General features: G+C 42.3%; 1 long non-coding RNA gene across 1 annotated transcript in view; it reads left to right on the top strand.

The window, feature by feature from the left end:
- Window positions 1–9,517: 9,517 nt before the first annotated feature.
- Window positions 9,518–21,670, top strand: part of LOC106028365 (uncharacterized) — a 31,717-nt gene continuing 19,564 nt past the window's right edge. Inside the window, exons 1-2 of the long non-coding RNA XR_010041621.1 lie at window positions 9,518–17,031; window positions 17,371–21,333. This is a non-coding gene — a long non-coding RNA (uncharacterized LOC106028365). The remainder of the gene's footprint in view (window positions 17,032–17,370; window positions 21,334–21,670) is intronic.

Here is a 21,670-nt window from a genome sequence, read left to right as displayed (position 1 = left end):
GGAAGTCCTGGGGTTGGTGCTCAGCTCCAAAAACTGAAAAGCTAACAACAACAATGAAGACCAGTAAGCAAGCAAAGAAAGCAAACTCTCACCAAAAAACCCAATCAATGAAAAAACAAATGAGTCAGACACTTTAGGAAAGAAAAAGAAATACAACGGCCAACAAGAATATCAAGATGTGTCATTGTCTTTAGTCACCAAGAAACGCAAGTCAAGTCTGCCTTGTTTCTCTGGTGTGAGAAACCGAAAGTGTCAATAAGAACCAAAAAATACATAATAAACATTGTGAAATAGAAGAACTTTTTCAAGATGAAAGGGGAACTAGGAAGGGAAGAGGAGGAAAGGAAGGAAAGGGAAAGAAATACACGAGAAAAGAAGGGTAAGTGGTTGTGTTAAAGTTTTGTAAATAAGGAGAGCAAAAGGGATGGAAAGTTGGGGAGAGGAGTCAGGAAAGAAGAGGAATCAAGTCGTAGCATGTACGGGTCCGAGTTTCCTCGGATCAATGTGATCATTATTTACGTCTAAACTGTACCAATAAACTTAACTGAAACACTGCACCGAGGTTCCATCTACACCCCGTCTCAGTGGCTATATGGAGAATACAAACAAAGCAAACAACCAAACACACAAAACCAGCTGGCAAGGACACAGGAGAAAGGAGCCTTCTACACGGTAGTGGGGATCAAATTAGTACAATCCCTGTGGAAATCAGTACAGAGGCTTCCCAAAACATTAAAGATTAAGATATTAGCTGATCTAACTGTACCCCTCTTTGCTGTATTATCCCCGAAATTAAATTTGGCACACCACAGAGCGACTCCATTCCCGTGTTTTGTTTCCCTGTTCACAATGGACAAGTTTTGGAGTCAGTCTAGGTGCCCATCAATGGGTGAGTGGATAGAGAAAACATAGTGTCTTAGTTTCTTTTTACTCGCTGCTGAGACAAAATACCTGATGCCCAAAGTTAGGGAAGGAAAGGTTTATTTCTTACAGTGTTTGGAGGTTTCAGTCCATACTCAGTTGGCTCCAAGGCAGGGTGGCATGGAGGGGCTGCAGTTCACAGCAAGCAGAAACTGGCAAGAGAGCAAGATACAACTTCTTCCTGCCATCACACTGTATGCTGGCTCTACCTCTATGTGGGTGTAGCACTGACACCATCAATCCAGCTCTAGACAATCAACCAATCACAAATGCACAATGCAAATGCATGAGGCCTGGGAGCCACCCACATAAACCATGACACATGGCACATTTTCATAATAGAGTACCACATAGACAGAAAAAGACTGAAATCATGTCTTTTGCAGGAAAATGGAAGAACATGAATATCTTTGTGTTAAGTGAAATAAGCTGGACTCAGAAAGACAGACGTCACATCTTTTTCATCTGAGGACACTAAACACTAAGTAAGACAGGGACAGCACTAATTTGGAAAGAGCTAACAAAGAAGAGGGGAGGGAAAAGGGAAAGAAAGCAGGTTAATGGGGGCTGAGATGATCCAAATACATTGCCCACATCTATTAATCTGCCAAGATGAAAACCTTTAATGACTACTGTTTACTAATAAGGAAGAATTTAAAATGGTGATTAAATGTAATGACCATGCACTGTGTTCTTGCAGATTGCACAGACATTGGATTTCAGGTGTTCTCGACACAAAAATGATAATTACATGAGGTAATGTAGCCATTCCGCAATGCTGAATTTCAAAACAACATGCTGCATGCAATAAATATATACATTTTTATTTTTCAATTTAAAAATAACAAAGAGAAAAAAATAGGAAAAAAACCCTAAATTTTTTACTAATTTGACTTAACATTTTCTGTACCTATTAAGATGTCAATAATTTTTTGGTTGAAGTGTGAACTTCTTAACATTTGTAGCTTGTACTTCTTGTCATCTGGTTGATGTACCTTTTTTGCTGTTCACTGATGTATTTTTATTTTGATGTTCACTAGTACATGTCTGCTCTACATGGTGACTACCTTCATCTTGGGAAGCTGGTATATGTATAAAGAATTAACCCGATGAACCAGCCACCTGCTCTTGGATTTGCAATGTCCCTGAAAGGCTGATGTCTTAAGGGTTTGGTTCCCAGGAAAGCACTATTGGAAATGCTGGGACCTGCAGGAGGTGGTGTCAGCCTAGAGGTCTTCAGGTCTTTGGGGTCTGAGTTTGAAAGTGGAACACGTGGCTCCCCAACCCCTTCTGCTTCCTTGTTTTGCTTTCTGGTCACGAGACGTGCAGTTTTTGTTCTATGTGTGATTTTTCCATAAAGTGCTACCAGAGACCCAAAGCAAGGAGTCCAACTGATCCTGAGACAAGCCTAGAGAACCGTTAGCCAGAATCAACCTTCTGCTTCAGAAGTTTATTTTCTCGGGTGTTTGTTATGGTAATTAAAGCTGGCTAGCACGCCGAGCTAGGCACAAATTGACTGATAATATAATTTGAATCTGCCTTTGTTTAAAGTCACTTTTCTTTTGGAATGTGTACAGTCTGTGTACAGTCTTTACAGAACTCAGAGGGTGGATATTTTTCAGGAAGACGTCCACACCAAGTGGATGAGAGGATCATCCTAGAGTTACCCTGAGACAGATAGGATTTTCCGATTATAGTTCGGCATTAAAATGTACTCACAAGATTTGGATGCTGGACAGGTCCTTGACACACTGAATGAATGAAAATAGGGCCACGCACAGACGTAGGACTTGTGCATGGAGGCAAGATGGCAGGAGTTCTGAAGGACTTTGTCCAGACCAGCAGCTCTTGGAGGACGTAAACTATTATGTAGGCCTTTAAACGCAAACAGGGGGTGGTGGTCTGCCTTGAATCCCAAAATTCTGAGGTAGAAGAATCATAGTGTGTGCAACTTAGTGACTTAGAGAGACATTAATCTCAGCGTTCACAAGATGAGTAGATGTAGCCCAGTGTAAAGGCCTGCGGTTCAGAATCCATCAAGTTTTCTCCCCCAACCAAAAACTGCTGGGTTGTAAGCCTCGGCAGTAATACTGAGTCTATACTTAACATGGTGGTGTTTTATTGTAATATTTTTGCTGGTTGAATCAGATTTGCAGATTCATCAGCTGGTTGGTAATTGCGTACTTCCGGCTCAAAATGGCTTTATTTGGAAAGTGAGAATTTGGACAGAAAGACTGATGTGTTCTTTCCCCCGACTCCACCCTTCCTTAGACTTCTTTGGCAGCCTGGGGTAGGCAAGATTTCTGTTTGCAAAGATACATTTCCATAGTATCTATACCTTTACTTCAGGACTTTCACCTAACCTCAAATGTTTGTTGAAAGTTTTCCTGCCCTAGATTTGTGATATCTGTGATAATGGAATACATTTTCTTCATTGCTTGAACCTAGTATCAAAATGGTGCTTGGTACATAGTAACTGCTTATAGTAATTATTATATAATAATAGAATGGATGGCAATCTGGTCTCTTTAAATAAAAATGCTCCTATTTTTATGTGCTCACTTAGCATTTGCAATAATCAGACAGTGATGAGGCATGTTCAGTGCTGTGTGGCTTAGGCCAGTACCAAACCCTGTCCACTTCCCATCGCTGACATTATCACACTGCAACCTGGGCTGCTGTGAAGAACAGAAGTGTAATTTGGCTCATGATTTTAGTTCAGAATCAAGGAACCACATCTGGAGATGGCCATCTTGTGAGGCTGACTGGGGACATCAAGTAGCTAGAGCCAGACAGACAGGGTTTATGGCAGGCTTGCTGGGGAGCACGCACTGGTCCGTAACAGCACCAGCGGACTAATCCATCCGTGAAGGGGTCCCTAACCTGATCTTAAAGGCTCACCTGGTCCCACATCCTAATGTCTCACAATAGGAATTCAATTTCAGCACCCCTTTGGAGGGGCCAAGCCGCACTAAAACCATAACACTGCGAGGTAGAATTCTGTAAGAACAGTGACCCCGTTTTCTTGAGTAGGCTGCAGACAGCGGATAGTGCCCCTCTGTGCAGCTCACTGCAGCAGGAAGACCTGGCTGCCAGGAGTCCTCCAGGTTGCTAACTCAGGGTGTCACTGGAGTACTGTCACACGAAGAGAGCAGCGGCATCTGGGTGCTGGGAAACCAGTGCTGGGACGAATGTGCAGATATGATGAGGGTGACAACGGGAAAGGCAGCAAGGCCAGGAGACGATGTGGCAGGCACGAAAAAGTGCTGCTAGGATGGAGCGCACAAGAGGACTCGGCGTGAAGGGCTGGGAGGGGGCCAGGGCTCTGCTGCTCGCTGTGCAGAGGACGCTGGGCTCGGTGGCGCAGGGACTGGCAGGAGATGGGGTTCACGCCTTAGGCTGGACCCTTCTGTGGGTTTGTAGTATGATCTCTGATATTTACAGTGGCCACTCTAAAAACAGGCCCAAGTCAGATAAATCTTTTGAGATACTGCTTTATTTAGAAACAAAAGCATTTTCCCATGGATCTATGCTATATGAAGGTTGACCAGATTTTCAAGGTAATTATAAACACTGTGTTAGGTGCGTCTTACAAGAATGTTGTAGATAGGTTTATATGGACTTTTTGAAAGAAATAAAGCATATTTTATTTCTTCAAGTTGTTTTAAAAGAAAGTTTTAGTATAGTAGTGTGCTTACCAGTTTATCAGTCATAACTTACATACTTCAGTAATTGACTTAGCACTGTTTGCTTGAAATTATAAATTCCCTATGATTTCCTCATCATGTAGGAGTTAAAGCATTATTTCCATTTTAAGCATCCACTTAGAACAACTTGTTCAAATCACGCAGTCTTTATCTTGAGTAACTATTGCTAAACTCTCAACCAACAACTTGGCTTAATTTTGGTTTTGGAAAGTCAGCAAAATGTTTTCTGCTTCATTTATTTCTTCAGACCCAAATTCATGTTCACTTTTCCTAGGTAAATTTTTTTCCCATTTGGTACATCTTTTCCAGAAATACAAGCTAGACATTTTTCTGTAATGGCTCATGTTAGATACCACAGTTGGAAGGTTTCCACAGCACTGTATCTGCACACAGTATTACGTTTTTCCTTTACCAAACATGCACCAGAGTACTTCAGCTTAGTATTGTAAAGAAGCTTTCAGATTCATCCCATTCTAACCTCTTCAGTCCACTCAGGAGAAAAGTACGACCACAAATGGTGGATAGTTTCCTCACCATTGAACAACAAATTAAAGCTGAGATGTGACCAGAGCTTTGATGTAATTCTCGGCTCAGTGACTTTTGATATACTATGCAACCTTGCTTACAGCCTTTCAGAACTTAAGGCAGCCTTCATTCTTTTACCCAAAGAAAAACCACGTGGAATTTTATGCAAGTATCATCATTTAAAATACAGTTCGGTCAGTGGACTCTGACGTGGAAAGAGACATAAGCTTGAGAATTTCTCTAAAGTTTTTAACAGTTTAATTGATAGAAATAAGACACCGAGACCATCAGCAATGCAGAACTTGCAAGTTCTGCAGTCACACACCAGTGAAAAAGGTGATGAGCACAGTTCTTACTAGCTGACACTGAAAACAGTGAGGCTTAGCCACATTATCTTGTAAGTCAACGACGAGCAATGATGAAATTCCAGGTCATAAAAATGTCACTCTGTGGATTTGGACACTGCTGCTCCACAGAGGCGACCCGTTTTAATTATTGATCTTTATCGAGTTGCTGTGGTCAGGCAGGCAGGAAGGGAAGGTGTGCATCCTTCTCCCTCTGCTCCTACTTTGAGGCAGGAGAAGAAGAGGAGTAGAGGAAGGGTTGGAAGGGGTAATCCGTGACCGGAAGAAGAGCTGTCCCTGTGGGACGATTCCCTCCTCTGTGGGCTCCAGCCTGTTTCCGTCCATTGTCCCTGTGCCAGCTCCTCCTTCGGTGCCTGCTGTCTTTGCTGTCCCCTGGTTGTTCCTATCCATGCCAACTTGGTTGTCATTCTACAATTATTTATCAAAACCGTCCCCTGAAACCCCTTGAGGTACTACGCCAAGAGGCTTCATGTTTTCCAAGGAGAGTGCTGTAAAACTTGCGCATAAACAAGAATTACTGTCTTAGACGAGCCATCCAAGACAAATGATCTACGCTACCAAGTTCTGGCGTGGCTCTATCACTGACCATTCACTGAATTTATTTGTGAGGTCAAGCATTTTCTTACCTCATGCTCTTTCCTTCCTCCCTTCCTCATCCTCTGACATGCCTGTTCTCTCGAATATGTTTTGATCAGACATCGCTGGGGTTGCTGCCCTGTCTCACAGGGCCCTCCATCAGCCCCCGATTCAGGCTGAGTCCTGCAAGTGTGAATCGGCTGGTGGAGGACACACTGTTAATGTGACTGTTGTTCAGATCTGGGGTTAAAGGTCTGGAGAAAGGAACCAAGAACATGATCTGCTTTTCCCGAAACACAATTTTTTCACGATGGAAGTGGGGGTGTAGGAGAAGGACTAGGTACCTTCAGGGGGGATGGCTGAAGTTGTGTTATTCTCTTGCTTAGTTCCTGGGAAAATAAGAGTAGATAGACAGCCCACATGAGTGTGTGTGTCAGATGTCAGTTAAGCAGGTTACCGGGTTATCACCTTTCATCTGCACGGTACCACCATGAAGAAATGCTACATTCCTGTTTTACAGACAGGGAGACCGAGAGTCCCCTACTCTGAAGTCAATGACTGGAGTTACAGCAACAATTATTTGTCAGTCTAACGACAAGTCAGCTTTGTCTGTCTGTCTCTGAGGCTTGAATTCCTAATCACTGTGTTAAACTTATTTTAATGAGTTCACTTTTTTAAAAAAATGAATTTTATAAGCTTCTCTTCTTTTTTTTCCATTTAAACCATGGGGCTTACGTAGCACACATTTCAAGCACACATCCTTTTAAGAAGACCCCAAGTTACTTCACAGGAATGAACATTCACATAATATTAGGCTGTATGTCCCGAAAATCCCTTCCACCTCTGACAGGCTGTGATTTCAGAGAGGGAACTCAGCATTTTAGAGATGCCTTGTAACAGAAAGTGCCAAGAGAATGGGAACTCTGTTAGCTTGAGTGTGTAGCCCATCTTAAGATAGCAGATGATCTCACAAGATTTTAACAAGCGGAGCTCCTCTGAGCTGATAGGAGCTAATGCATCAGCCCACATTTTACAAACACTGTCTAAGCCCCTGATGTGCAGTTATTAGCTGTATAACCCCAAACCAGGAAATCCTCCTTTGCAGAGCCTAATTTTCTTTTCTCTGTAAAATGGCAGCCAAAGAACAGACCTCAGAATGGCTGTAACATTCAGGGAAGCACAGAGTCCCGTTTCTCTGTTCACCCCAGTCTTGTGTTTCCCATCGCTGTAGCCAGGCTGCCAATTGTATTTTTTCTCAGTCATCACTTGGTTATTAAAGATGAAATTCATTTCTTAAGATACTGTTCATTTGAAAAATCATGATGCTTGCAGTTAAGATGAGGTCCATCTTTCAGAAAGATAAGACTTTCTCATCCAATAGATAGCTCTTAGAATTTCAAGAATAATAAGGTACTTTAGAAATAATACAGATTGATCTCACTATTTTTCAGTCAGTGCTGAGGCCCAAAGAGGTTAAATTGCATCCAAGGTTATGTAGCAAACTCATGGCAACATCAAAGCGAGATCTCCTTTTTCCTTACCCCAAACACAGCTAGTGTTTGGGGGTTGAATCCTCATAAATTCAAGATGAGGATTGAAGTTAGAAGAAAAATTATTTTCACTACATTATAAAAAGACAGTTTAAGTGTAATTTTCCTGTAATCCATTGGATGATTGTTTTACATTCAATAATTGTTTTACATTACAGAATGCTAAAGAGTTAAAAAAAAATTGAAAAACCACCTTAGCTTATGGAATCCAGCAGACCTGCATTCAATACATTCCTTGGCCATGTGACCTTGAAACACAAACTGTTCCAATTTTCTTATCTATAAAATGAGAATAACGATCACAGCTTTCTATGTATTAGAGTATTGAATAATACGGTCTACTCAAGTGCGGTGCGGACTGAGTCCCTGGTCCTCCTACCACGAGTGTCCACTTCTGATGGCAACAGAATTAGCAGGACTCAGCATGAGCAACCTCAGCCATCACCACAAAGACCTTGTTTAAGGGTGAGTTGGTGCTTGTGGAAAGAACAGGATCTGATTTCAGGTCAAGGACAAACAGACACATTGCAGCTTGGAGTTGGTGACTGTTCCTTCGGTAAATTCTCCCCCACCACAGACTGACGTGGGACAGCTGAGGAGTGAACTCGTTCTTCTAGAGCATGGGATTTTACTGACTATGACCTCAAGAAAGGCGCTTGTAAGTCACAGAAAGAGTATTTTTCTGTTGCCTTTGGATAAATAAATATGATACTTATTGATGATTAGTCTATGGCATATGAAACCTTCAAGGAAGAGATTAATGTGGGATAATATCAATCCTCTAAATGACTGAATAAATTAGAGGCAATTTCTGTTTTGTAATTCTCCCATTAAAAGGGATTTAATAAAATCAAAGATAAACATGTGCAAGAGTGTTCATCGGTGTTTGTATAAAGGATCTTGCTGAATAACATGGTGTCCAATGGAAAATGCCACTAGGAGAAGCACTTTTTAAAAAATATACTCTTTTATTTGAATAATCATAGTAGTACATTTTTCACAGAATATTGCACTATTAAGAATAATTGAGTCTTTTGAATGATTATACCTGGTGTGCTAGAGATTCAATCTTTGCTGTTTCAATATAGGAAATTTTTTAGTAAACCATAAATTCCACAGTTCCCCTTATAGCAAAAAATCTAGTTTCTATTTGGCTAGAGCTTGTACCAATAATAGCCTTTTGATAATCTCTTTTCAAAAATCTCTGTTTACTTACATTTACTGTGTTGGTAAGAAAGTAAGGTTTATCATCATAGAACAATCAATTCCTGTAGCTCAGTGATAGTGGAATCTAGAAAGGACAGAGAATATGTTGCAAGGAAATACGCTAAAAATATTTTGAAAGTGGGTTCAGTAAAATCTTGTAAATTAATCCGATATGGAATCTTAAGTCAGCTCCCAGAAGATGAGTTGACTATACCCTCTAAAAATTTAATGTGTGATATAATAATGAATATGTAGAATCTGGCAAATATTTGACCACTTGTTTCTTTTTTTGATAATAGTCTTTAAATATTGCAATAGATCCTAGATAATTTTTTATCTTTGAATTTGAATAGCTACAAGTTCTGAAAAAAGCAAGAAGAAAGACAGAGAGAGAGAGGAAGAGAGAGAGAGAGAATGACCAATATTTAGAGTAGCTATTTTACTTTAGCTTGATTTCTAAAATCTCAAACTGAGAGGATACAGCGCTTGTTGTTCCATTTCAGAAGTAAGACAGGAGTTTCACTCAGTCATTCTGCAAAAGGAGACATGCCCATCGTGAGCCATATCCCAGACCCCTCAGAAGGCTTCATACATCTGTGTGTCTGTCAGCACTTTTTCTCGTTGTTTGTCTTTCTGGCCAGAATGATGCTGTCCCTACTTGCCTATTGTGTCTAAATTGTTTTTACTGCTGTGTAAATATTTCAGAATTTGGAATATTTCTACTGGAAATCATGTCATCTTTAAGAAATTTGAGCATGCAAGGGGTACATGTTATCTTCAGTTGTGATGAGTTGATTCATTGCCGGATGCTAGTTAGCCAAAGATAGAAGCAATTTTTATGCTATTAATCATGTTTCCTACAAGCTTAACAGTAGTTTTCCAAAAAGGAAAGTTGCATCAAATATTTTATCCCTGTGGTCATCTTGGTGTTTGCAGAGTGCTTCAGTTTCTCCTGAAGGTGGATCACAAGAGTGCTATGGATCTGTTGGTTCATGGTTTCTAAGAAGGGAGAAGAGATGGTCATAGTCACATGTGCAACCTCAAGGGAAACCATTAAACATTAGCTGGGAAGCAAGATGAGTATTTCAAAAGTTAACGAATGTTCTCTTTAGCTGTGGGTTTTGTCTCACTCACCGTCATGGTGTGAAGGGGGAAGAGACTGTGTTCTGTGATCTGTGACTCTGTGGGAGGGATCAGTACACTTCGTTCTCCGCCTGACCTTCAGTCAGTATTGCAGAAGACTTGGCATGCTTTGGGAGCTTCCGTGAAGGGAAGGTGAGTTACACTCACTTACAAGTTGCTCACCCCGAGTCACAGGCTGTGTTGGACACTGAGGAGATAAAGGAACTTCACCTCTTCTGGAGCACAGCTGACAGACAAAATGAGCAGGTCTTCACCGCATGGCATAGGCAGTGACCGCTCTGGGGCTGGTCCAAATGCTGTTCTGTCTGCTTAGGGATTCCAGATGAATCACCCTCCTGGGTCTGTTTCTTCATCTGAAAAGTGGACTGGTGGTGGCAATGTTTCCTGGAGAAGGTTATCATTAAGGTCGACTAAGAAAGAAGGTGAAAGTCCCCACCAGCTTCCCGTAACGGGGCAGCAGTCCCTCCCGTCCTCTCTGCCGTCCCTCTGTCCGTCATGATGGTCCATCTGAATGTTCCACCTGATGCCCTGGGGAGCACTGCCAAGGCCGAAAAGAGAGGTGCACGCCAGGCCCTCCTCCTTCGGTCGCCCTCCAAAGTCAGTCTGGTTTCTGAGATGATGAGGCATAGTTACACTGGTGAATCTAAACTCGCTGAGATCACAGGGCTGGAAAAATTGTTGCGAGTCTCAAGGCAGGTGTGGAATGATCATCTCCAGATGTGATGTGCAGCTGGAAAGATGACAGCAGAGTCTGTTCCCATCCTGGCTGTTTGGGTTCATTGTATTGACAACCGCAGCTGGAGCCACTGGCCACAAAGAAACAGGACAAGAGCACAGAGGGAAAATCCTGCAGTCCCCTTTCATGCATGCCAATAAAAATGTATCAGTGCGCTCTGAGAAAAACAGAACACAATCACAATGGCTCTTGAAGGAAGAAGCACTAAGCTCATAGACGTTATGTTAGGAAGTAAAAAGGTGGTAGAGTGGGCTGGGCGAGTCTGGGGTCCCTGGAATCAGCTCAAATCTTAACTGTCCCACTTAAAACTTGTTTGAAATTGTTATGAGGTTTAAGCGTGGAGTTTCTTTCACATTTTCATTCATTCATCAAGCTAGTCAATGAAACCATTAAATACCTACTCTATGCGAGACATTGCTGCAGGACTCATCTTTGAATTCTTTTTCTCCAAAGGGCTATTTTAGGCTTTCGGGCGTTGCGATCTGTTTCAGATGCTCAGCTGGGCTGCACAGTGTGGAAATGGTTGTAGAGACCTGATATGGGCCTGCTGTGCTTTAATGTAATGTTGGGCTTGGCCTGTGGGGTATAGTTTACCATTCCTACCTGTTATAAGTGCTAAACAAAACCCATAACTTCACAGTGGTTTCATTTCAGTGGAAAAGATAGAACAAACACAAGTGAATGAAAAACAAGGTAAGCACAAGAGTCCTTTCTCTGATCGGTACAGCATGCTTGCTACCCTCCTCGGGCACGCTGCAGAGCAGGGACTTGCTGGGTCCTTCTGGAAGTCATCTATGCAGAGAGAATCTCAAACTCTGGGCTTCTAGGAGGGTCTGCTTTTGAGTTGTATGAGTTTGAGTAAGGAAAAGGAGAACTCAGAATTTGTAGCTGCCACATTTTCCACCTGTGCTGGGTCTTACGCTGCGGTTAACCCTTCTTTATCCTTCTCCTCTTTAAGAGCTAAAGGGGACACAAGAATGCACAGAAAGAGCCTCAAACTGAGTCACCCCACCGCAATCATCAGGACTACATCCAGTGGAGAATGCCTTAAAGGACCACCGTATAACAAAGGGATCGACTTGAGTACTTCAGTTCCATTTATCTCAAATCAGTTCATACGGAGATAAAGAAACAGTCTCCTAGAAAGGCTGACGATTGCATGTATTGGTTTTGGGAATTGGCAAATGTTTTAAAGTGGAATAGATTTCAATCTTAAAGTAAATGACTATATTTTACATTTTTATAAATAGTACTTTCAGAGTTCAACACAAAAACATACATTACTCGTATCCACTTGTATATCGCCTCCTATATCCGGGCACATTTAACTTTTCCAGTCTCCTGAAGGCTGGGTGATACTACTGTTCCCACTTTACAGATGACGCAAAGGAAGAAGATGGGCTGCCCAACGGTAGACTGCAAGGAGCCACAGCCCCGGGATCGTGGCCCCAAGCACAGACGTGCTGCATGATTCCAGACCCATTTCTCTCTTCAGTTCTAGTAACACACTGAGAAGTGGGTGGGTCCTGCACGGTGTTAGTGCTTGAGTACAAAACCGCTTATGCATGAATGAACAACTTGAATGTTTTTCTACTTTAGCAAATGTTTTTCTAGAAAGCTCCTTTAATGGTGGTCTCAATTAGATTAGCTTAATTAATATCTGAATTACATACTTTAGGCAAATCAATTTTTTTTTTTTGGTACTGGGGATCAAACTCACAAACCCATGCCCACCAGGTAAGTGCTTACGCCACTGAGCTAAATCTCCAGCCCCCGGCAAATCAGTTTTGAAGGCAGTGGATCGAATACTTCTTTATGTCCATCTGATAATGAACATTGTCATGGTTTGTATTTGGAATTCCTGAAGAATTTAGCGGTGAGTTTTCAGCTGAAAGTTCTCCATAAGGCTGTAAGGAAAAATTGCATGTTTTCTACCACTTGGTAATTTGGATGATGAAACAGAGTGAAAACTTGAGATGCAAATGGAATTAAACAATTTCTGGACACAGGTTGTTCAGATTCGTGTGGCTGTTGCTATTCTTACGAAAAAAGTAAACCAATGGAATTAAACGGCTGAGGAACAAACTGCAAAGCCTACAAACACTTTACGGCCTCCTGATCCCGCCACTGAGCCCGGCCCTGCCTGCACACTGGACCCGCCCTCCTCCTCTGCTGGAGCCTTGGCCTGCTTGGCTCTGCCCCATGTGCCCGGCTCCGGTCCCTGCCCTCTGCCCCCTGTTTGGGGCAGCCTTCCCTGCTGCTCTCAGCTGTGCCCTGCCCGGCTCGATTCCCTCACTGTTTGTTTTGTGCTTTTTTTTTTTAATTATCGTCTGCTATCTCTTGTGGCGTATTTGTTTCTTGTCTATTTCTGCTTCTACAGAGGGAACTTGCTGAGAATAAGGATATTTTTTATTTAGTGATGAATCCTTCACATCAGAAAAGTGCTTGGTAAATATTTGCTGAGCGAATGAACCAAAAGAGAAGAGTTCAAATGCATGCCATCCTTTGCAGACTTGCAGTTAGGGCTGAGAACTGTCACAGTGACCACTGGGTGGCCACAGCTGCCTTCCACATCGGCATGGAGTCTGGTTCCCTGCTGACCTCAGGGTGCCAGAGCCCTGTGTGACACTGTTTTCCTGAATGGAGAGGGTCATATTGTTTGCTTGTCCAAGAGCCATGAGATCTGTCAGGTCATAGCTACCAGGAAATTCATTCTCATTGATTTTCTCCAAGTGTTTAGGGGCTGCAGCGAGTGCTCTGAGGGCCCTGCCGCCACTGGACGGGCTCAGGTGCACTGGAGGAGACAGAGAGGAAATCACAGTTCCTGCTAATTAGTGCTCTGATCAGATCCAAAGGTCGGATCACGTACATGAAGGGCATCCAAGGGCAGCTTGTAGGAAAGAAGTGTCCCCAGCAGGATGAAAACATTTTGAAGAAAATTAAAGATAATCCTGTTTGAGATGAAAGTCTTTCCAAGAAGAGAAAGCAGTATGTAGAATGTACAAGAGCTTAGAGAACTTGGTACATTTGAGCCGTAAGTACATTGCGGCACCTGGAGGAAGACGTGCTGGATGGGAGAAGAAAGAAATGAAGCTTGAGATGTAGATAGTGCTTAACACGGCAAGGCACAAAAAGAAAATGCCAGAAATGGGTATCTCTCAGTCTGTGGTGGGTTTTCAAGGGAACTTCCAATGGAAGGTCAGGGCTTATAGGGTGTTATTGTTCTGTGTGATTCAGAAAGTATAACACATACATATTTAACTGTAATAACTTATCATCATATATTATATAGTGTGGATTTTCATTACATGCAGGTACCATGTCAGGGTCTAGAGATTCAGAGTTAAAAAGAGCAGTTCACAGAAAGGAAACACTTTATATGTCCATCAGTTTACATTTGGAAAGTTAGGAAGTCAATCAAGATACAAATGCATACAGGCTAGCTTGAGGGACATGAGACTGGGGCCCCGGGAGACAAAAGAACTCCACATTTAGCTTAACGCATTGTTGGTCCCTTGGAGGCCACTGAGCTGGAAATTGCACTGATTAATCTAGAGTGATCTAGATAAGCAAATGATGCCCCGAGGTCCGAATCTAGCCCCCCCTCATTATTTTGCATCTCTGTGAGCTATAAATGAGAAGGTTTTGCATTCTGTATAGAAGAGAATAAAATCAAAGGCAGACTAGCATTTTATGACATTCCAATTGTGTGAAGTTCATCTCTGCATCCCTAAACTGCCATGAGTACACAGCCACCCACTTTTTGTTGTTGTTTCTGTATTATTTGTGGTTAGTTTTACAGTACTGTGGTACATGTGCAAGACAGAATAGCTTGTAAGACCTGAAATATGTAACCAGAACCTAACCTAACCTAAAAGTTCACTGGCCTTGACTGAGGGGATAACCTACCATCTCAATGGTTGAATTAGCTAGTTTAGCTTCTCTGTTTGGTGTCACAGTTCTTTCTCTTTTTGACTCTGGACAGCATAAGGCTTAAACCCACTGTTGGAGCGCGAGGGTTTCGGGATATGTGATCCCTGTGTGTCCCTCCACCACTGTCTGTCTGTCCTGTATCCGGGGCAGCCTAGTAAGTGCTACACACGGGGCACCCCAGAATATTTCACAGGCGTAGAATGCTGTGGGATGCGTGTGATGTGTTCTCAGTCTCGCTTTCCTTTCCAGGCTGCGGTCACAAGGGCAAGAACCGGCTCGCTACAGGGAGCCTTGCATTGCTTCGCGGGCAGAGCGCTATGTTCTTGCTCCGTCCTTGTTTACTGCAGCGAAATCAGCACACAGAGGCTGCTGCTTAGCATAACGCTGTCCCTGGCAGCCTAACTCCTTTAGGAGTAGAATATTTACCAGTGGACAAATTCTTGAAGTATGTTTGGAAGTTCTGAGATGAAAGACTAGTGATAACAAGCAATTTTTAATCTTAAGACTCAAGGCAAAAAAATAAAAACTAAGGCAGCAAAGTATGTGAGCCGCCCTTGCCAGTGGCCTGGAGGCCCCAGCACGCCCAGATGCCCACGTGGAGCAGGGCTTGTTTACAGCCTGCAACATCGAAAGCTTTATTTTTCCGTCCTTATTTCTAAACTGATGTGCTCAGCCGTTATCTGACATCGCCACAGGATGTTTAATAGACAGCTAAAAACAGCTGAGCTGAGAGCCCGAACTCTGATCTCTATCTGCGTCAACCACAGTCTTCCCTGCCTTGATGGCACGATTATCACAGTGGCTTGAACTGAAAACCGGCATCTGTTCCAGCTTTCAGCCCCTCATTACTTATCTCCTTCTCCCATCTAACTCATGAGCACATCCTTTTCTCTGCCTCTGTGCTGTGCCTGATACCATTGCTTTTCTGTCCTGCGCATCCTTCCTCATCCCGGGCCTCCCCGGAGTCCCTCTGGACCATTCCTGTGGGCTTCCCACTCTTATGCTGACCCTTCTCGTGGCAGAATGATCTTCAGAATATGCAAAAATTATAGAGAATAATGTAATAAATACCTGTGTGTCTATGACCTATGTTTTGAAATAAACACAGTCTCCTAAATGCCTTGATCACCATTCTTCTTCCCCCTTTTTCAAAAGTAATAATTTTCTTTAATTTAATAAATATCATTATCACTAATATGTATATGCTTTTGCTTTATATGTTACTAGGCAATATATGCTCATATTGTTGTGCACAGTGCTAACTATGTAAATGGTATCACACTGTTGGAATCAAGTTCTTTTTCCCTCTGGGATTTATATTTGTGAGATTACTTGGCTCGTTTTCGTTTCAGTGCTGTATAATTTTCTGTAGATAATCATGGCACCATTTTATTTAGTTCTTTCCATGTTAATTAATGTTGAGGTTGTGTTCGAGGTTTTAGTGCATGCTAACAAAACATAACATAGAGTTTTATGTTTTATGTTCACACGGGCAAGGGTTTCCCTAGGGCAGTGACTTTTAAATATCTCTGAATGTGTCTTAAGCAAGAAATGTATTTTATGTCATGACTGCTGAGTACTGGGTTTACAATATCGTTACATAACTGAGGATGAAATGTCAGAAATAATATTTATCTTGACAACTTTCTGTGTGTTCTAACTTCCATACGCTTTTCTATGTTATATTATGTTTTTCTGTTTGATTCTAATTGATAAAAGTGTTACTCTTCATTGACAACATTTTATGTTTTTTTTTAAATGGGTCAATACTCCCAATCTGAGACTCTTTATTCTTTGTTATATATGAGCAATAGAATTGTTGTATCGGTATGTGTTCCTAGGACCTTGGGGATGGCTATATAAAACTGTAAGTGTTCATATGACCTTAGATATTATAAGATTACCACACACTTACTTGTTCTCGGTGCTGTCTGACTTTTCAGTGTTTGCCAGTTTGATAACTGTAAGTGCCATCCTGCCCTGATGCCCACTGCTGTGATTAGGGTGAGTTCTGAGCATAGTTTGCATGTCTTATTTTAAAACCCAGCAGACACATCACAGAACAGTTGGATAAAAGTCTGTCTTCCTCCTCGATGCCCAGCAGTCTTAGTGATCTACCAGTTTGGCCCTACCCTGCCTTGCTCTCGTCCTGAATTCTTCTCCTTCTGTTCTTCAGCCCGGCAAGGTTATTTCTATTTCACTGGTCTCTAAAATTATTCCTTCCATATCTTTTCTGGCTTAAGGTAAAGTACTACCCCTGCAGAAGGTTTCCTGTACCTTAGAGACCAGCGGCCTTCCCTACACTTCACGTCCATGCGCGGCCCTCACTATAGTCTCTGACACACTTGCATCAGACTGCTGTGGGTGAGGTACAGTCTATGCATGTCCCCTAATCGTTCCTGCTTCGGTAACATGGCCCCACACTTGGTGTGCAGAAGTGCTGTGGAGCCATTAGGCGGCTGAGGTCAGTGGGCTGTGTCTTCAGAAAGGCTGTAGGCCTGGTATCTCCGACTTTCTAGTTGGTACCATGGTCTTGTCCCGTGGGATGGGCTTTTGTCATCATCTGCCAAATTGCAAGGATGCAGCATGGGGTGGGGGCTCAGCAGAACCTCTGCCTCTAAATATGTAGGTATACTTAGCCTCTCTGGCACTTTATTATAAGAAATAAAAACGGGCCAGCCTGAGTATGCCCTCAATTTCCATTTTAGCGTTGAAGCATCCACCCTAACACAATGCAGGTCGAGCAGTAGAAAGTGAGCTGTGCCTGGGGAGGAGCAGTCAGCGATGCCGGAGGAGAGACCGTCTCACGGCAACTGTTGGAGACAGGGCCAGGAGCTGAGCACATGCGTCCTGTCAAAGAGGCAAGCATGAAGGCACCAGAGGAAGGTTCAGTCCCGCTGTGACTGAGGACCAGGCTGGCTCTAGCAAAGGCAAAGTGGAAACTAAACACAGATTTTTATCCAAAAAGGAAAAAGGCACGGGAGTCTGCTCAGCTGATGCTTTGACTCTTAATATGTACCTTCTCTCTGTCTCTCTCTGTCTCTGTCTCTGTCTCTGTCTCTGTCTCTGTCTCTGTCTCTCTCTCTCTCTCTCTCTCTCTCTCTCTGTCTCTCTCTGTCTCTCTCTCTCTCTCTCCCTTTGGTCAAGTTAGTAATCTAATCTAGAGCTCAAAATCCTTAGTTTCACCACCTGTATTTTGTATGATGGGTAAAAGATACCTAAAAGAATCAATAAGATCCTGAATCAGGTCTGCTTTGTTGTCTTTATATACACAGTGCCCGTGATAATGCCTCCTGAAATGTGCAAAAATATTTGCGGCATTGAAAAGCTGATTTTTATTTATTATTTCAGAAAGTATGCAGTGAATTTATTTTATGTGGCCATGCCATGGGGTGATGAAGATCATAACCAGATGAATTCACAGTACACACCATAGTTACTCTACGTATCTGGTTCTGTGAAAGAATGAAGGTCGCCTGACCCTTTTAGGGGAGGGGAAGTAACACATCAGTGGTTCTTCCTGGGAAAGGTCAGGACTACCTCGAGTTTTGACCACTGATTGAGTGTTAAGGCAGAGAAGATGGTGAAGAAAGAGCATCTTCAGTAGAGAACAGCATTATGAGTATGTGAGCTAAACAGTGCTGGATACAGCTGAAGGAGGAGCATTATCTCACATACAGAACATCCTCCTAGCCATGCTGACGACTTGGTGGCCAATAAAGAGCCACTGAAAGGTTTAATCAGAGCATAGTGAGTGAGATGTGCTTTCAAAGGTCACTTCTGCATCAAAATGATGATGGGTTCAAGGAATCAAACATTAATGGAATAAACTACAATTCTGGTTAGGATGAAGGAATTTGCAGGAGATCAGAACTTCTACTATGGCAAGAAGAAAAATCTCCAGGAAAATCACATACTCATAATTATTTAAAATGTAGTAAAGATCTAGGGAAGCAAAGAAACTAAATGAAACTAAATTCCAAAACAAGATAAGCCTTTCCAAGGAGAATAGCAACTCACGGCTGCTTTCAACCCAGTGGAGGGTATGGAGAGCCGCGACCCACCATGCACATGGGGGAAGAAAAACCAGCAAAAAGCTCAATGAGCAGGGGACCAGGCGCGGAGAGCTCCAGCCACAAGGACATCTCTACCTACACAGCTAGGTTTCTACGGACACTCCCGAGGGCAGAGACACAGAAGGCTGAAGTCCAGGGTTATCGGAGGAGCTTAGTAAGGGCCCCTGAGGTACAAGTCTCACTTCTCAGGAACAAAGAGGCAGCTTATGGAAAGCTTGGAGTGCGTAGAATTGTGAAATTTGAGCAGAACACACAGGGCTTTTACTGAGCACAAAGCGAGGTTTGCAGAACATTCTGTGCGGGGTAGAAGGCCGCTAGAGGTACTTCCTGCAGCTCAGCCAGCCTTCAGGGAGCTGTGTGAGGCCCACAAAGGCTGGCAGAAGGAAGCAAGAGAGAAGAGATATGCTGACCACACTTAGAGAAGGAGCCCTGAATGCAAGAACCCAGGGACTTAGAATGCAGGAGACCCAGCTGTGAAACAGGGAGAGCTCATGTGGCCTGAGAAATCTGAAGGCTGAGTTACAAAGCAACAAGTGTCTTCCAGAGCTGGGCATCGCGCAGATTCCACGTGGTACTCAAGAGAACAGCCTGTTCCTGGTCACATAGAAGCCACATTTGGTCACATTTGGTCACATTTGAAGCCAGTGGTGAACTATCTAACTCTAATCAGATTTGCAGCAAAATCCAGGTGCAAACTATAATTTAGATAGTATTAGCCTCAGCTTGCCTCTTTCTATGCATACCACTTATTGAGGGTGGACCATAGAGAGCTCAGACTGCATGGGGCAAATGTCCTTAACGCCATTGGTCTTTTACATACAACATTTGACAGAAAATTAAAAGAATTATACAAAACTGCCAAGAAATATGGACATGTGATTGAGAGAAATCAAAATACAAAGTCTGTACCAGCACACAAAGATGACTGACTGGCATTGATTCTCATGAATAGTCTTTGTGGTATCTTTATTCTTTTTTAATGCCTATTTGTAATGCAGAATAGTGATGTTTATTTGAGGGAATTGATTCAGGAGTATAGCATATCTTAATTATTTTTAATCCTTTTGCCCTCCCATTTTCTTTCCTGTTAAATATTACATGTTTTCTCTTATATGAGAAACCTAAGATAGAAATGAGTAAGATGCAGCACAGGATAACAGGATAGGAAAATAGAGGGTAGATTGTTGGAGATGGTAAAAGGAATCTTTATTTTTGAGAATAGCTACGATTTTTTAAGATTACGATGAAAAAAGTATACTTTCAGATCTAGAGGCATATTTGAATAACATGCATAACCATGTGAATTTATGTAAGAAAAGAGAAATTATAAATTAAATGTTAGACTTGAAAATTAATGTATCAGAATTAAGTAATGTGTTTGGTGACCTCAAAAGAATACTAAGTGTGAAAACAGGTCAATAGAAATTGTTCAAGTTGAAATAAAAGAGAAAAATGGTTAAAGACATGAACCATGCATTCATAGTATGTTGTACAGTAGAAGACGATCTAAGATAGGTAGAACTGGAGTCCCAGAAGAGGAGGGAAGGGGATTAGCAAACAGGAATTGTTGAAGTTGGAAGAGCAGATTTCTAAAATAGCTGAAAGTTACCAGTCCACAGGTGCAAGAAGATACTGGAACACTACACACCACAAATATGAAGACCGTACCAAGTCGCATCAAAATCAAACTTTGAAAATAAGATAAAAATATAAAATCTTAACAACCAGGAGTGGGGAAGAACATACAAGAAGAAAAATAAAAATGACAGACGTCTTCGTTGTAGACAAGAAAACAACAGACTACGTTTAAAGCACTAAAAGAAAAAAGGGATCCATTAAAAATCAATGCCTTCGTCACCTGCTGTTACTGGGACCCAACAGCCTCATCCACACTTTAAAGGAAAGAAAGCTCATCTTGACCCGTGTTCTAGATGTTTCAGTCCTCGGGTGGTCACAGACATGGGTCAGTCATGACCCGAGACCTAGGCAGAGAAGGGCTACGTGTGTGCTGGCATCCGTGAAGTGAAAGAGAAGACAGGAGTGGGACAGAGCTGTGCCATTTCAGGTGCACCCCAGGGAGCCCCTTCTTCAGACCAGGCTCCGCCACCTTACAGTAAGCTAAACTCACCTAACCCTACCATCTTATAGAAGCTATAATGGGGGGCACATGGAGCTCTGCTGAGACACCTAGATACAAACTGTAACATATAACATACTTTAGAATATAATTTATAAGTAAAAATATCCTTCAAATATAAGTCAGCCTGAAGATCTTTTTAGACTGACAAATGTTAAATGGTTTCCTGAAGACCTGCTCTATAAGAAATCCTAGAGGAAGGTCTTCAGGCGGGAGTGAGTAATAGTCAGCAGGCTGCAGGAAGGAATACAGGGGCGGATGTTTTCTAAGCCTTTAGAGAATGATGTTCACATGCTCGGTGTTTATACCCACATGCAGTAACCTAACTCATCCATTTTAATATGAAGACAGGAGGAAGAAAAGATGGTCGAAGAGCTCTAACATGCAAATAATAGGCACAAGGAAGCTGGTGAAAGTTTATTAACTGTACAAACGGACCTCAAGAAGCACTGTTAGAGGTAAGGAGAGAAATTTCATTTCCTCTGTGTGCCTAAGAGGTGAACTGATTGGGGTGATGATACGGTCCCATGAGTAACCTCGGTAGCAAGCTTTAAGATGTGTAACATCACAATTGGCACGGAGTTGGAGATCTGGGAAGACCTTCATTCAGAAATTGAGTGAATACATCTTTTATTTAAATTCTATTTTTATTAGTGCATGATTACAGTCATCAAGGGTAGTTGTGTCATGTGCATAGCACATCTTAAATCTTTGTGCATCCTCTTCCCCGCCTTTCTCTCCCCTCTACCTCCATTGCTCAGTCTAGTTAAAGATAAAAATGTATGAGTCTTTAAA

The sequence above is a fragment of the Cavia porcellus genome, unplaced genomic scaffold (assembly GCF_034190915.1).
Source record: "Cavia porcellus strain 051 isolate PalLab524CR breed Dunkin Hartley unplaced genomic scaffold, mCavPor4.1 scaffold_1, whole genome shotgun sequence".
In the NCBI taxonomy this organism is placed as follows: Eukaryota; Metazoa; Chordata; class Mammalia; order Rodentia; family Caviidae; genus Cavia; species Cavia porcellus.
This window is presented reverse-complemented; position numbering and strand designations above follow the sequence as displayed.